Raw genomic sequence first — 16,421 nt, 5'->3', positions numbered from 1 at the left:
GGCTCCACAGAATTTACAAAGGATCCTTGGGGATATGACAGGAAACTCACACTGAGACAGATTATAGCCTTAAAGTCCTTTTTATTAAAAGCAGTGAAATAGTAAGTAAATGGTAAAATAACCAGAGTTACAAAGTTACAGTTGCATTACTGCTATTCAAAAGATACATATGGCATTATATGTGTAAGCAGAGTCAGGATGAGCACTACCCTGACATCTGGCGGTGAATTGTAGAGAGTGTGGAAAGAATTTCAATAATTTGCATTGGCATCCATCTCCCCCATTTAGCATAACCCCACAGCAGCTTGGGATGGTGATTTTAATAGCTCTGGGATCCCCAATTTCTTTGTTGTTGGGGCAGGAGGAAAAAAGTTTGTCACCCTGATTGTGTGAATGGGGAGCTGTGGGACTGCTTTGTGACAGAAATGACTCAACTTCAGTTGGGTGGTACTTGCTAAACATGGGGCATTGGTTCCAAAAACCCCATGAATTGAGAGAGTTTGGGGGAGTGGTGTGTATTGGCTTGGCTCAGCTCCAATTTTAAAGAGTAGAGCTAGCTTTTGATCCTATTAGGAGTCTGTCTAGGGACAGCTGGAGTTGCTCACTGGTTGGCTGGAGGAGCGACACAGCTGGTGTGGTGGAGCTGGTCGTGGTGAAGGCTGCAGCAGAACTCCATGGAGAGGCAGAGCAGTTGGCCCTGGTCCACATAAGGTGCCCCTTAACACCCTCTGTGGACTTCCCCCCCCCCCTTTCTACCCAGGCTGGGAGGAGGTAAAACTCTGCAGATAAGCTCTCGAATTCTGGGGTGGCACTGACCAGAGACTTTTGGGTTGTTGGACTTTGAGGTGATTGGACTTAAAACCCTAAGGGGAAAAGGACATTGCCAAACGTACCTGGGGGGTGGGTTTTTTTTGTTTGATGGTTTGTGTTATAATCCTGTTTGTGGTGTTTCTCCAGTGGGATGCCGCATTGTTTCCTTCCTTTATTAAAAAGATTTTGCTACACTCAGACTCTGTGCTTGCTAGAGGGGAAGTATTGCCTCCTAGTGGTGCCCAGGAGGGTGTGGTATGTAAGTGTCCCAGGTCACTGGGTGGGGACTTGAGCCGGTTATGCATGGTGTTATTGAAACGGAACCCCTGGCTACTGAATCCGGCCCTTGATGCTGCCAATTCAGAGGGGCAGAAGGGTTACATATGCAACAAAGTTTTGGTTAATATACTCACACCCTTTCTTGATAACCTGGTGGTAAGAGACACAGAACCAGCCTTGCAGTTCAGATTTCTCAATTCTTGAGTGAAAGATGCAGTGCTTAGAAAAAGCTAGTGTTACTTAGGGTTTACTTGACTAAGTTAAACTTCAAATCAAAACCTAATAAACAAAGAATAAAAACTTTGGGAAACCAAGGTTAGCCTAGTTCCCTTGAAACATAAAGGTTAAGAAGACCAAGTACAGCCTACTGATAGTAGATAGATAGAATAAGAGAGAGAAAGTGGAGGAAGTAAGTCAGAATCATAGAGTGAAGTGCTCTAGCGAGGTGGGTCACCTCTTTTATAAGGCACAAGTGCCAGAAATCCTTCCTCTTATGCCCAAATTTCATTCCTCACCCACAAAACATTAAGGTACACTTACTTCACAGGCTAGTATGTTTGTGCGTATTGATGATATGTGCATACACACATAAGTTCCCTTGTGGTGTACCTATTAAGTCCGTGGGTACAAGACTGAACCCCCCCTATGCCATTCTCCATTGTCGATTGGTCTAGGTAAAGGTCTTAGACAGGCGTGAGTACTTATCTATTTAAGTAACAAGATAAAAGACAACTTTGCTTTCTGAGTAAAAGGTCACAATATAGATATGCTAACTTTGCCTTAGATTCATAGATTCTAGGTTCAGAAGGGACCAATGTGATCATCTAGTCCCACCCCCTGCACAAAGCAGGCCACAGAACCCTATCCATCCACTTCTAAAACAAACCCCTAACCTATGTCTGAGTTATTGAAGTCTTCAAATTGTGGTTTGAAGACCTCAAGCTGCAGAGAATCCACCAGCAAGTGACCCATGTCCCACGCCGCAGAGGAAGGCGAAAAACCTCCAGGGCTTCTGCCAATCTGCCCTGCAGGAAAATTCCTTCCCGACCCCAAATATGGTGATCAGCTAAACCCTGAGCATGTGGGCAAGACTCACCAGCCAGTACTCAGAAAAGAATTCTCTGCAGTAACTCAGATCCCATCCCATCCAACATCCCATCACCGACCACTGGGCATACTTATCTGCTGATAATCAAAGGTCAATTGCCAAAATTAGGCTATCCCATCATACCATCCCTTCCATAAACTTATCAAGCTTAGTCTTAAAGCCAGATATGTCTTTTGCCCCCACTACTCCCCTTGGAAGGCTGTTCCAGAACTTCACTCCTTTAATGGTTAGAAACCTTTGTCTAATTTCAAGTCTAAACTTCCTAGTGTCCAGTTTATACCCGTTTGTTCTTGTATCTACATTGGTACTAAGCTTAAATAATTCCTCTCCCACTCTAGTATTAATCCCTCTGATATATTTATAAAGAGCAAGCATATCCCCCCTCAGCCTTCTTTTGGCTAGACTAAACAAGCCAAGCTCTTTGAGTCTCCTTTCATATGACAGCTTTTCCATTCCTCGGATCATCCTAGTAGCCCGTCTCTGAACCTGTTCCAGTTTGAATTCATCCTTCTTAAACATGGGAGACCAGAACTGCACACAGTATTCCAGGTGGGGTCTCACCAGCGCCTTATATAATTAGCATGTTGCTTCTCAGATTCTTTCTTGGCCTGTCTTGTTAGACTTTGACACTTAACAGGCCAGACTTTGTGCACCTTCCTATTATCCTCACCAGGATTTGATTTCCAAATTTTGAGGAATGACTTTTTGCCTCTAACAGCCTCCATTACTCCACCGTTTACCTAGAGTGGCTTTCTGCTGGTCATCCTATTGTCATTTCTGATTTAGGGCAAACATTTCATCTGAGCCTCTAATTGCAGTGTTTTTAAACAATCTGCATGCTGCCTGCAGGCACCTAACACTTGTGACAGCAGCTCCTTTTAATTCCTATATAACCATCTGTACTTATGCTGATAGGTCGACTTTAGGTCTTTAAGTTTGAGCGGTAGCTGAGAAGATGGTAAATCGGACAGAAACCCATTCGAGAAACCTCTTAATTTCCTTGTTATTTCCTGACTTCTTCATTCATCACCTTTTCCTTATTTCCTGGCTGAGGCGGCAGCCTGCCAGGGAGCTTCTCGACACCTCTGGCTGCCTGGGCTGAAGGCAAGAGGCAGGCCTGGGCATGGCGAGGGCCTCATGTCCTGCAATGAGGCCGCACTGGTCCCCTTTTTCCTACCCACACCGGCAGGCAGCTGCTGCAGGAGAACACGAGGGAGGCTCTCGGGATGCCAGGCAGTGCTCTGTGTGTGGCTATCAGGGGAAAGAGCCAAGGCTCCTGACTCGAGCTGCCATTGACTTGCCTGGCTCTGCGTGCCATCAGCCGGGGCGGGCCAGGCTGCAGACATGACTCAGGCTTGGGCAGCATGGCCGCACTTTCCTGACAAGGCATCAGGCAGGCCAAGGGCTTTGCATAGCCTACAGGGAAGTGGAAGGGAGGCATCATTGAGCCGGCATGTCTTGTCTGCTGCTCCCTTGCTCCTTGGGTGGAGGCAGGAAGGGAGCAAAATGTGCCTGGCTGAATGTTTTTGTGCTTGGCCTTGAAGATTAAGCCTGAGCCTCCGGCATAGCTGCTGGGAGATGGGTCACCCTGCCTTGCTCTCTTCCTGCTATGTTGGGAAAGACAGCTCTCATCGTTAAAGGTCAGGTGGGCCAACTAAGGGCAGAAGCCCCTTCTATGTTTTCCTACTGCAGAGCCCAAGATCATAGACTCACCTTCAGTGCTACCCAGAGGGGAGGTAAGTGGGACAATTTACCCCAGGCCCCTCAGGGACCCCATGAGAATACAGTATTGCAACTTTTTTTTAATGGAAGGGGCCCCCAAAATTGCTTTGCCCCAGGCCAACCCTGCTCACCTTGGGTGCAGGCACCGCTGTGCTGCCAGAGAACAAGCTGCCCCTGCACAAAGAGGATGAAAGAACCTGTCAAAGGCTGGAATTGACCCAGGGACATTTAGACCTTCAGTCTAATGGTCTCTCAACTGAGCTAATTTGGCAACTGTATGGGATTACTTTGGCCTGTTGCTTCTCTGTCCGGGATGTTTTTGCAGCAGTTGAACACAAAAAGGATGCCATTGTGAGCGGCCCATGAAGACAAAACTTGCTTTTGCCTGCCTTGCTTGGCTTGACTTGCTTCCTCACCCTGTTCCTGCCCTAGTGCCCGGGTTGACCTGGTGGTGGAAAGGGACTGGGCGCCACTGGCGTGGGGATGAAGTTGAACTGGACTCTGAGCTAGACTAGACCCTGGCGGTGAGAGTCTGGTCACCACTTGCCGCCCCACCCTGTTGTCCTGGCTTCCCTCACTGGATGTCATTTCGGGAGGGAAGTGGGGCTTCTGCCTCCCCTCCCCGATTTTCACACGGCAGAGGAGTGCGAACAGGAAAACGAACAGCTGCTCCACACCCCCACCGGAGGAACCCGACGCCCTTAGCTGTGGTGAGTAAGAAGTGTCTGTTGGCTGACAGAGCCTGTCCCCGAGGAGCTGGAACAGCAGCTGCCACCTCCCCCTCAGCTCCAGGCTGTGGGAAATGCTCATTGCCTGGCTGCATGGGCGGATGCTGCTCCGTGCTCTGGAGAGCGTCTGTATTGCTCTGTCAACCCCCCGTCTTCACTGAGCCAGTCTGGTAAGGTCCCAAGTGCCCCCTCCGGCCTGGCAGCTGAGAGTCTGTGCAGACATCAGCCCCCTGCCAGCCCCACAGCCAGCAGCAGCGCCAGCCCCCCTCCCAGCACCACAGGGGCACTCAATGCACTTCCTGTGGGGAAATGGCTCCTTAGTGTCCAGCTGCTAGAGTGAGAGCCAGGAGAGAGCAGTGTCTGGCTCACCTTGGGGGAGAGAAGAGACCTGATGGGTGCGGATCTCCCTCTGTCTCCCCCGCAACGCTGGTCAGTTTTATTGTCACTGTGATAGTCAGCATTTCCCTTCAGGGTCGGCCCCAGAGGGATCCAGGGTCTGGGACAAATGCCCCCTTTCCTCCCCAGGCCCTGCCCCCACGCCACCCCTTCCCCTGAACCCCTACGACTGTCCCATCTCTTCTGGCTTGCACCATTCCTCTCTCTCCCCCACCTCTTCTCATCCCTGCTCCTCCGCCTCCCCACCCAGCACCTCCTGAACCCCACTGAACACTTGATCACTGGCAAGTGGGAGGTGCTGAAGGGGAAGAGGAGGAGCTTGTCAGCAAGGCCTGTAGTGGGGATGGGGAGTTGGCTGCCAGTGGTGCTGAGCACCTATTTTTTCTCTGTATCAGAGGGGTAGCCGTGTTAGTCTGGATCTGTAAAAGCAGCAAAGAATCCTGTGGCACCTTATAGACTAACAGAGGTATTGAAGCATGAGCTTTCCTGGGTGAATATCCACTTCGTCAGATGCATGTAGTAGAAATTTCCAGGGGCAGGTATATATATGCAAGCAAGAAGCAAGCTAGAGATAATGAGGTTAGTTCAATCAGGGAGGATGAGGCCCTGTTCTAGCAGTTGAAGTGTGAAAACCAAGGGAGGAAAAACTGCTTTTGTAGTTGGCAAGCCATTCACAGTCTTTGTTTAATCCTGAGCTGATGATGTCAAATTTGCAGATGAACTGAAGCTCAGCAGTTTCTCTTTGAAGTCTAGTCCTGAAGTTTTTTTGCTGCAGGATGGCCACCTTAAGGTCTGCTATAGTGTGGCCAGGGAGGTTCTCTACGGAAAAGGATAAATGGACACAAATCAGATATTAGGAATGGCAATATACAAAAATCTGTAGGAGAACACTTCAACCTACACACACACACACACACACACACACACACACACACACACACACACACACACACACACACACACGTTGCTCCTCTGCTGCTGCTGCCCCAGCTCAAAGCCCACTGTCACCCCCAGCATGTGACCTACAGCTTCCCACTGACAAAGCCCTTATCTATCAGAGACAAAATCCCCTCGTCTGCCCCTTCTCCCAACTGAGCCCTCCCCCCACAGAGCCCAGGACAACCCGACCCAGCCATGCCGGGGGTTCGGGCTTAATCTTCAAGGTCAAGTGCAAAACCTTCAGCCGGGCACGTTTCGTTTCCTTCCCACCTTGGCCCAAGCGGCAAGGAAGAAACAGACGAGACACGCCGGCTGGAAGACGCCTCCCTCCCACTTCTCTATAGCCTTCTGTGATGTTATTAATATGAGCTTGGACCATAGAGATCATTGTTGCCACCACTGTTATATATTTGCAGCAAATATTGTGCAAAGGTTGGCGTGTGAGGTGTCTATGACAAGGTTATGATTTGCTGGTTATAATTATGCTGGCTGTATGTGTGTACCGTTTTTGTATTTGAAGTTATGAATATGGGCTATGTACTTGTATCTCAAATGTATTTGATTCCAAGTAGCCTCAGTGTCATAAGCCCCCAACTCCTTCAGGAGTCCATAGCAAAGAGACTCCCCACACTGTCCTGGACTCCCTGGGAGGTGCCTCTCACCCCCCGCCCAATGGAGCACCAAGGATTAAAGTGGCAGCACCTAGTGTCAGTGGGGTTCAGTGGCTCAGGCCAGACACCTTAGCTGGGGACCCGCCCCCATAGCACTGCTCGAGGGCCTGGGCCTGGGGTGTTCACAGCCCCCTCCTCACCCCTCCCTGAGCTCACCTGGAACAAAGCAGAAGCATCCGTCGGCCACGCTGCTGTCCGAGTCCCAGGCATTGCTGCTGCTGTCCCATGGGGAGCGGGCTGAGCTGCCGGGGCTGAGAGAGGGATCTTCCACCTTCTATCCTGGGAAGGCTGAAAGGTCCCCACTGACTGGGCAGGGCGATGCCTCCTGCTGGAAATCGGGGCTGGGCTCCTGTGGTCACTGCTGCCCACACAACAAGCCCTGGAGCCACCCTGCCTGGTTCTGCTCCTGGGCTGGGTCCTGCCTGCCCTGCCACATCCTGGCCCACCTCCATTTTGGCCTGGCCGGTGCCTCTCCCACCTCGACGCCTGCGCTGGGAGCAGGTTTCCTCTTCCAGAAGGCTGGGCACTTCCACCTCCTGGCCCGGCCGAAGGCTCCTTCCCCGCCATTGGGGACGGTGGGCCGCTCCGCTCCTGGGGAAGATGGCAGCTGCTTCCCTCGGGCTCTGGGGCCACCTGCAGAGCCTTCTTCCTGAACATCCTCAGGAGCCTGGCCATCCTGGAACCGAGTGGGGAGCAGGTGTGAATCTGTGGTCAAGGCAGCCTCTCACTATCCAACTTGTTTGGTCTCTCCCCATCCCTGCCCCAGCCAGAGCAGCTCCTCCTCCCCCCACAGTGGTGCAGGGTGTGCAAGCTACACACACTGGCAGGAGTTCATTGCATGATCTGCTCCCCCTCAGTGTTCCCCCTCCTCATCCCTGGGGCTGCAAGAACCGGGGAGTCTCGTCCTTTTTGAGCACTGGGGTCAGTCACAAAGACCATCGGTCCCTTTGGACAAGCAGCTCCCTCCTGCCAGCCCAGGACACACTCACACCTCCCCCCACAAGCCCCACCCAGGCTAGAGAAGGAACAGAACCCAGGAGTCCGGACTTCTCCTGGGAAACCATTCCCCACTTCAACATCCCTAGGCATAGCAAGGCCAAGACCCCCTCATTTCCCATTGATTTCCATGCTCAGCAGCTCACCGGGTCTGGCCCAGCTCAGAGACTCTCAGCCTGGGGAACAGTCTCCCACAAGGGAAGGGCTGGGAGCCCCATTGCTGGGACCTTGCCAAACACACTGGAGATGGCTCTGGAGACGCCCCTCCCCGGTCTGAGAGTGAGGGGCTCCTGGGGGCTGTTTGTAAATCCAATCTCCTTTGGGAGAGATTCTCTCCCCTTATTTCTGCCTCTCCCCAGACAGACAGGGGATGCCACCGAGGAACCCTAATGCCACTCACTTGCTCTGGTGACGGAGCGATGGATGGAGGATGCTCAGTGTCATCCCTCGCCCTTCTCCTCACTCTCCAAGCCCAAGGCAGGCTGGAGAGGGGGGTGGTGACCTGAGGAGTTACCCTGCCCAGCCAGCAGGCAGGGTGATGACACTGGGCGATCAGCTGGCTGGGAAAACAAGAGTCTGTCTTATTGCCAGGGAAAGGAGAAACTTGGCCAGCAGCAGGGGGTGCAGAACATCACCCTAGTGCGGGGGTGACAGCACCTCCGGGAGCCTGAAATCCCAGCACTTTACACACCTTCCTGGAGCCTCCCAACCCCCCTGGGCTGTCGGGACTGTGACCCCAACCCTACTGATGAGAAACAGGCCTAGGGAGGGGAAGCTACTGGCTCAGGGTCACACCAAGTGTCAGAAGGATGGATGGGACCCAGCAGTCCTTCTTTCCAGGCCCCTTTGCTAACCACTGCTGCACACTCCCTCCCACAGCTGGCAATTACAAGCAGGCCCTCATGGCCGCTCCCCCTGCCTATGAGAGGGAGTGTGCTCCGCTGGAGTCACTGGACCAGGGGACTGGGAGTCAGGACTGCTGAGTTCCATTGCTGGGGATTTCATACTTTCCCGCTATTGGAAAGTGCTGGGAGAATCCCCCAGCCAAAGCTGCTCTGACAGTGCTAAGCAGCATCTGACCATTCAAGGGCGGAGCGCACTGCCCAGGAGGAGGAGTGTTTGGCTCTGGGGTTTCACTTCAGCCCAGTCTAGGGAGAGGGGCCCAGCCATGGAGTTTGGCTCAAGAAGATCAATTCTCCAATTTGTTAAAGGCGTTTTGAATTCCAATCCTGTGATCATTTGCAAATTTTAGAAGCATGCTCTCCACTCCATTTTCCAAATCAGTAATGAAACTATTGAATAGTGCCAGACCGGGACTGATCGCTGCAGGACCCACTAGGTGCACCCTCTCTGTTGGACAGCCAGACATGGAGAAGGGCTCTTGGAGTCTAGGCTTTCAACCGGCTCTGCACCCACATCACACTGATTCTGTCTAGACGGCATTTCCCTCGTTTGCTTGTGAGATTGTCCTACGGGACTGTGTCAAAAGCCTTAGTAACACCGAGATAGACCCCATCTACTGTTTACCCACCTCCACTAGGCCCAGAACCCTGCCGAAGAAGGAACGAGGATTGGTTTGGAATGATTTGTTCTTGGCAAATCCATCCTCACTAGTCCTAAGAACCAAGGTATCCTGTACGTGCTGCTGACACACTGATTGTTTAAGAATGTATTCCATTATCTCTCCAGCTATGGAAGTGAGGCAAGCTAGTCTGTAAGTCCCAGGGGTCTCTTTGTTCTCCTTTTAAAAATAGGTCCTGTCTTGTTCATGGATGGGGAGATGTTCTTTTTCAGGGATCTCAGACGAGAACTGGGGCACAACACCTGGTTTGTTAAGGCCACAAAAACAGAGGCAGGAACATCTTTTCTCCTGCTGGCAAAGAACCCCAGGTACCTAAGAGACAGGGACTCACACCCCTGAATGGGCTTTAAAAAAGGCAGTGGTTAAAAAGTTTGGCCCCGACCATTTCTTTTTTCTACTGACTAAACATTTTAGCAAACTTTAGGGTTCCTTGGTGCTAAGCACCGTGAAACTCCCCTTTCTCCTTCACAGAGGGCTTTAACACCCCTTATCTCACTCAGGCTCATGACTGCCCAGAGTTCAAGAATTGTCCTTGTTTCCATTGGATAGATGGAGAGGAGCCTGAGGTCCAGAGAAGGGAAGTGACCTACCCAAAGGCTTACATAGCAAGGCAGTTGCATTGCCAGAAAGAGAAGCAATCACCAATCCTGATTCCTGTTCTAACAAACAGTAAACCTCCCAGAGGCGGGGATAAAGCCCAGGAGTCGAGATGGTGGGGAAATTTCATTGAAACCATTTCTGTCAGAAAATCCCCTTCAGACTAAACCACTTTGTTTCTCGAAATCAAAACAAGTGAGATGAAAGTTCTTTGCAAAAAGATTTTGTTGCAAAACAAAAGCATCTCCTGTTTGTCAGAGTGTGTTAAATTGTCTCTTTGCACACAAAGGGGAGACACTTAGATCTCAAACATTAGATAAGATGCTTCAGTCTGAGCTAAGTAGTTGCTGCTCTTAATTTCAAAATAAAAAAATACAAATAAAAGACTATTTCAGCTATTGTATTATGTCATAATCTGTTTTGAGTAAACGTGAGAGGACACCTCATAATATGCACTACTCCTAGTGACACTCTCCAATGGATCCCCATCCTCCACCCACCATGAGGTAGGTAGGAGTGGATCATTATTATCCCTACTTGAAAGAGGGAGATGCTAAGGCTGAAAAAGGAGAATTAACTTGTCTTAGGTCACACATCCAGCCAGTGGCAGAGTTGGGAATAGGACCCAAGAGCCCTGATTTTTCAAACTAACCATCAGATCTTGAATTTCTTACTTTGACTGACCTGAATAAAGTGCTCTCACATGAGCTCCAGACCAACAACAGTGCACAGTAATTATTCAGCAAGTATTTGAGGGGAACTGCAATGTTAGAGAGAATCATGAACTGCTCAGAGACAATTAATGCAGAGATGCAGCAAAATTCATCAAACATATAAGTGGTTATGACTTATTTACTTGGTCTTAAAAGAGAAGATCAAGGACCTGAGTCTCCCCCCTGTCAATAACCCCCTGCTCAGCCAATCAGGGTAGAGACTGAGGACAGGAGGCTGAGGGTTCTCACCAGAGAGCCCAAAGGATGGCCCAGGTCACTGGTGGGGATCACTGCCTGAGCACTATTTCAGCCCCCCATTTTTGGGTGGACATCCCAGAGTGGGAGCTGAAGAGCACTCCCCTGCAAAACACACACACACACATACACACACACATACACACCCCTCGCTCCTGCTGTTGGGAGGGGAACAGGAGAAAGGACAAAAGAAACAAGAGAGAAAGCGAAAAGAGGGAGGGAGGGAGGAAAAGGTGAAACCAAAAGGACAAATCCTAATGTCCCCAGTGATTCTAAGGGACAAAATCCCAGGTATGGAATACAATTCTGCCGCCTTAAGCTTGTGTTTTCCATGTCTAGAATTCAATTGTCATCAGATGGATCAGATTGAACAGGTTTCCCACCTCGAGGAGGCTCTTACCTTCTAAACAGGGATGGCTGTTTTCTAGTAAAATCAGGCAAAGGGGAAGAGAAAACTTGAAAGAGATTCCTCCTGGCGCTCACGTACGTGAAGCTGAATACTCTCTCAGTCCTCAAAGAGAGACCTGGAGAAGGAGACTCGCTGAAGCAAAGCCACAGGGGTCTCTGAGGTTTCCCTGGCCCATTACCCCTGTCCTGCCTGGCTGATGTCAGCATCTCTCTGTGAGGTCACCACCTCCCCACCACCTTTGACCAATAGTCTGAGGTCCTGCAAAAGGCCTTTGTGATGTCACTGCCACACCCCTCCCTTGCTGTGCTAATGACCTGCCCCTGGCCAGGCACTTTGGAGGTTTGAGCTACTCCCTGTGGATCACCCCACTCAAGGAGCATTCGTTCTAGGAAGCAAGCTGGTAGTTTTGGATCATCTGCAAATTTTGTCAGCTCACTGTTTAGCAGATCATTTATGAAAATGTTGACTAGTCCTGGTCCCAGTACAGACCCCACTAGTTACCTGTTTCCATCCTGAAAACTGACCATTTAGTCCTACCCTTTGTTTCCTGTCTTTTAACCAGTTATTGATCCACGTGAGTACCTTCCGGAGGTGAAAGTAAGCCGGTGTGTTCTGGTATGAGGTGCTGGCAAGAGTCAGTATGCTGTGCCAGCCCAACCCGGCTTCCCCAGGCTGGTGATCTAAAGGGCTCAGGGCTCCCTGCAGCGGCCGGAACCTGGGGCCTTTAAATCACCTCCCGAGCCCCCCCTGCCAGAGCCCCGGGGAGCAAATCACTGCAGTGGATGCTGCTCTCTCCCGCTCTGCGAACACAGAGCAGGGGCAGCAGAAGCTTCCTTACATTGGGGGTGGGTGGGAGGCACTGTTGTCCATGCTGTGGCACCCCCATGACACCCCTCCCCTAAGGACCCGCACTCACACCACCTCTCCCCCTGAGGCCACATCCACAGAGCGCCTCTTCCCCAAGACTACACCCTTCCCCCTCCCATCATTTGTCCTAACGGCCAGTAAAGAGTGGTGGGGTCATGGCCCTCTAAACCCCCTGTTCCAGCACCCCTGACACAGAGCTAAGCAGGCAGCAGTGTGTGCGTGTGACAGAGAGTTCTGTGCTGAGCTGAGCCAGTGAGAGAAGGGGGACTGATGTCAGGGCTGTCCCCTGCCTCAGGACTGGTTGCTTCCAGCAGCTGTCTGAACTTAGAGACAGTGTGCTGACACACTCACTCTCTCTCCCTCCACCACCCCCCACGTACATTGCACTTGAAAAGCAGCTGGCAATCTAGTAGGATGCCCATGGAACAGAAACCTGCATCATGTGATGCTGTACCAGCCCGTGAGGCATTGCAAACCCTTCCCAAAGCACTTGCAGCCAGTTGCACAGTGGGATAGCTACCCACAATGCCCTGCTCTCTGTGGTGATCCAAGAGATGCTAGCATGGATGTGCTCTGGTGACACAGGGTGGACATGCAACAGCTGTTCAATTAAAACACCTTAACTAAAGCCATGTTACTCTTTCATGTAGATATAGCTTAAGAGTTAGACAAGACCCCGCTCCATTGAAACTAAAGAACCACAACTTCCTCCTTAGTTGGCAGGATTTGAACCTGCATAGGGAGACCCCAATGGATTTTTAATCCAGCGCCTTAACCACTCAGCCACAACTACTGGCTTGATAAGTGTCTCTCACTGCACTCTAGTTCTGCTCTCACTGAGTGATCAATTCCAGTTGTTTCCTCAGACCAGCTTCCACAACACACACACTGCTGTGCCGTTGTGTAAGTGTGTCCATGGCTGAACAGCAAGAATTCCTGCTCCTTTCCCTTCTGGCTGGAGCATGAGGAGAGTGTGTTTGGGGTTAATGACACTGCTGTAGCTTGTTGTCCATTTCCTGCCTTGATCATTCAGACAGTCCCTTTCCCATCAGTGATTGCGATAGCAGGGGACAGGTTTTCTCTGGGGCACTGAGCTTTGCCAGGGGGTTGGTGGCTCCTTTCTTTCCTCACCCTGGAGTAAACTCAGCTTTTTATTCCATCCTTGATGATTCATGGAATAACAACAGATGACCAAAGAAAGAGGTGGACAGGGTGGGTCTCATGGGAGGGGCAGAGAGGTGTGGGCGGTGCGTAGGGCAGGTCTCAGAGGAGGGGTCAGGGAGGTACGAGCAGTGAGCATGGCAGGTCTTGGGAGGGTCAGAGAGGTGTGAGTGATGGGCAAGGTGGGTCTCAGGGGAGGGGCAGAGAGGTGTGAGTGATGGGCAGGGTGAGTCTCAGGGGAGGGGCAGATAGATGTGGGCGATGGGCAGGGTGAGTCTCAGAGGAGGGCTCAGAGAGGTGTGGGCAGGGCAGGTTTCAGTGGAGGGCTCAGAGAGGTGTGGGCTGGGTGGGTCTCAGTGGAGGGCTCAGAGAGATGTGGGCAGGGCAGGTTTCAGGGGAGGGCTCAGAGAGGTGTGGGCGATGGGTAGGGTGAGTCTCAGGGGAGGGGGCAGAGAGGTGAGGACAGCAGGCAGACCTTGGGGTAGGAGCTGGAGAGGCGCAAGGAGGCCTTGGGGGAGGAAAGGAGTGAGCGAAAGGTGGACCAGCAGCCTCAGCCAAAGAGAAAGAGCAGGAGTGGGAAGTGGCCAAATGGGAGTGAGAGCAGAGCACAGGTGGGGCTTCAGAGGGAGGAGAACGAGGGAAGGGGGTGGAGTGGGGGAACAGCACCAGGGTCTGGGCAGGGCCTCCCACAGGATTCAGGGGGCCTGGGACAAAACAATTTCCAGGACCCTTCCACAAAAAAAAGTTGCAATACTATAGAAAACTATATTCTCATGGGGGCCCCTGCAGGGCCTGGGGCAAATTGCCCCACCTGCCACCCCTCTGGGCGGCCCTGCCCTCAGCCTCTCCTCGTAAATCCCTTGCCCCCTAATCATTTTTGTTGCCCTCCCCTAGACTCCCTCCAATTTGTTTCTGGGGGGCAAAAACTGGACACAATGCTCCAACTGTGGCCTCACCAGTGCTGAATAGAGGGGAATAATCACTTCCCTCGATCTGCTTGAAATGTTTTTACTAATCCAGCCTAATATGACCAGTTACCCATATTGAATGCAGACACAGCAATATTTGATAAATTGGTTCCTGTCCATTCAGGAGGTTATTTCCCACCTATTCATAAATAATGAAGATGCTCTAAGTGGAGGGGAGAGAGCTGTCCCATCCTTGCAGTTAATCCATCTCCCCGAGGGGTGGTAGCTATGTCAGTGGGAGAAGCTATGCTAGTGTGTGTGCAAGCTGTGGTGTCTACATGTGTATATAAAGTTTAATCAAACCCCATTTTTAAAACCCCTGTGTTATGGGAATAGAAAAGGAGCTCTCTGAGGCAGAGCCTGTCCTTCAAAATCCTTAAAACCACTGACTTGCCTATGTAAATGTCAGGGGGGTATAACTCAGTGGTAGAGTGTTTGACTGCAGATCAAGTGGTCCTTGGTTTAAATCCAAGTGCTATCTCGCAAACCTGTTCCTTCAGTAAAAATAATTTCATTTCCAGTATGTCCAGGAGCTCCACTAAAGAGAGGTCCCTGAAATGAATGGGCACACTCAATGCTTTCCTGTGCAAATGCATGAAAACTTAGCAAACATGTCCCCCAGCTGAAATCAGTTCCAATCCTCTAAGTGTCTAGGTTTGTTTTCATCAATTAAACAAAGGCACATGAAGACACATTTGCAAGTCCTTGGCCTCCATGGGCTACAATGTGCAGAAGAACAAGAACCACATCCACTTGGGAGGAATGGACTAGTCTGTATTACATTTGGTAAGTAAGTTGACGTTGGGACTGAAAACTCTACTGGAGATGGACAGGAGCCTGTTACAAAACTAAAATAACCAAGATTTACCAAACTCCCTGTTACACATTCAATCCTCTCTTTGTGCACACGGCATCAATTGGGGCTCTAATAAATGGCAGCCTTCCTTTAACACAGATCGTTGTTCCTTGTAACTTTCAGATACATTCAAATGGCAGCTGTTTAGAGGTCATGTGCTTCTAGTTCATGAGCAGCAGCAGAGTCTCTGTACATTTACCAACCGTAGAGCTGGGTGTGTCTGCATCCAAGTAACTGCAGAGTCAGTGTAGTGCCAGACAGTTAACTGCACAGTCTCCCTTTCTGGTCTCATTGATCATTTGGGTAGAAACAGCAACAGTTTGTTGGGTTTTGTTTCTTTCCCCTTCGTTTTCTCCTAAGAAATGTGTGATCTTGAGCATGTTAGTTTAAGTTCCCTGCAGGTCAGGAAAATTCCATCTCCTTGAAATAGGTGGGGAAGTGACCTGTTTGTATAACCTAAAATAATGGAGCTTTTGTAAAGCAGTTTAATCTTTAAATATGTTGGTATATAAATAGTAAGTTATGTGGCCAGACACCAGGGCAGGATCATCTGATGGGGCCAGGATCAATTAATTACAGGAGAAACAAACTCTTGGGAAGTAGATGTAATTTGTCCCCAAACCTTTCCTTGTTCTCATATGCTATCAGGGATTCGCTTCTAGAGGGCAGAGTTAAGGTTATCTGGGCATGTACCATCACTATGCATGCCCTGTTTTTCCAGAGTTTGAATTTCACTGAACTTGATGTTCTGGAAAGTAAGAGATATTCCCAGTCAAAGTTAACTCTGTGTTAATAAAGGCTGTTGTTAGTGACAAATATTGAGACTAATCTCTTACTGTGGTAATTCCACTGACTTCAATGTGCTCTTTCCCCATTTCTACTTCCAAAAAAAATAAGCAAATTAAAACAACCTTGAGAACTAAAATACTGAGAAAGTGGAAATTTTAGTAGCGCAAATAATTCAGTTTCTTCTGTGTCTTGTGCGTGTGTAAATGGCGCAACACGTTAATTTATAACACATCTTTCTTAACTTCTTTAAATATTCTGTAGTACATTGACTGTATCAAGTGGGTTGTTCAATGCAGTGAGGTTTTCATGCATTGACCAAAACATATTTTTCATGTTATGTAAATGAACACAACTCACTGAACACAAAATTGTGTATTTAATGCTGTGAACTGTGTCGGTAGCTCAGATTAATAGGTTTGTTTTTTCTCTGTCTCTCTCCATGAAAAAAGGAAGAAACTGTGAAAATACTCATGGGAGAGAGGGGGTTTCTGAGAGCTAGGGTAGATATGGAGATATTTATGAAAGGAGGAGAGGCCAAAGTAGAGCCTTTGCTGGAGCAAAGGGGGAGGTTTTTT

The 16,421-nt window shown here is 50.0% G+C and overlaps 2 non-coding genes across 2 annotated transcripts; one reads left to right on the top strand and one right to left on the bottom strand.

Moving 5' to 3' along the window:
• Positions 1–12,783: 12,783 nt before the first annotated feature.
• Positions 12,784–12,865, bottom strand: TRNAF-AAA. The gene has a single exon. It is a non-coding gene; the product is annotated as a tRNA-Phe (tRNA).
• Positions 12,866–14,610: 1,745 nt separating this feature from the next.
• Positions 14,611–14,682, top strand: TRNAC-GCA. Its single transcript has one exon. It is a non-coding gene; the product is annotated as a tRNA-Cys (tRNA).
• Positions 14,683–16,421: the final 1,739 nt, after the last annotated feature.

The sequence above is a fragment of the Gopherus evgoodei genome, chromosome 6 (genome assembly GCF_007399415.2).
Source record: "Gopherus evgoodei ecotype Sinaloan lineage chromosome 6, rGopEvg1_v1.p, whole genome shotgun sequence".
Taxonomy (NCBI): Eukaryota; Metazoa; Chordata; order Testudines; family Testudinidae; genus Gopherus; species Gopherus evgoodei.
This window is presented reverse-complemented; position numbering and strand designations above follow the sequence as displayed.